This window comes from Propithecus coquereli, unplaced genomic scaffold, assembly GCF_000956105.1.
Source record: "Propithecus coquereli isolate 6110/MARCELLA unplaced genomic scaffold, Pcoq_1.0 Scaffold297, whole genome shotgun sequence".
Lineage (NCBI taxonomy): Eukaryota > Metazoa > Chordata > Mammalia > Primates > Indriidae > Propithecus > Propithecus coquereli.
This window is the reverse complement of record NW_012148585.1, coordinates 1035871-1036464: the sequence shown is the minus strand read 5'-3', so window position 1 is coordinate 1036464 and position 594 is coordinate 1035871.

Here is a 594-nt window from a genome sequence, read left to right as displayed (position 1 = left end):
AAAGACAGTAGGATTAGGTTTTATAGTAAAGTGTAAGTCTAGTTGGACCAATATAATTGGGAAATAACTTATTTTCTTATCTTTTCATTATGACACCTATAAAATTATGGAAATTAAACCTAAGTATTTATAATTAAATCATTCCAGGATTTTGTGATTGTGACTCTAAAAGAGCACGGTATTTTCTAAGATATAGGACAATGAGTATTAAAACAAATTATTAAGTGATAGTAAATTGAGACTTTTTAATTTTTGTCAATTTATCAACTTATTTCAATAGACTTTGTTTTGTGGTCAAATCATGGAAACATAAATTTCATTAATAAGTCTACACTAATTTCATTATTACAATACCAAAAATATATTATCATTTTTCTTATTTTGTATAACATCCATTCCTCTTCTTGTTTATGTATAAGTGTTCTCTTGTTTTCAGAAAACACTATGCTTTTTAGTTATCTCCTTAAGCATCCAGAGATTCTTGGGATGATGGAAACCATGATCGCTGAGCCCTTGGCATTTAAGAAATGAATTAGATTAGCATATATTGCTTTATGACAAATTTTATGAGACTCACTACACCATACTCATAGT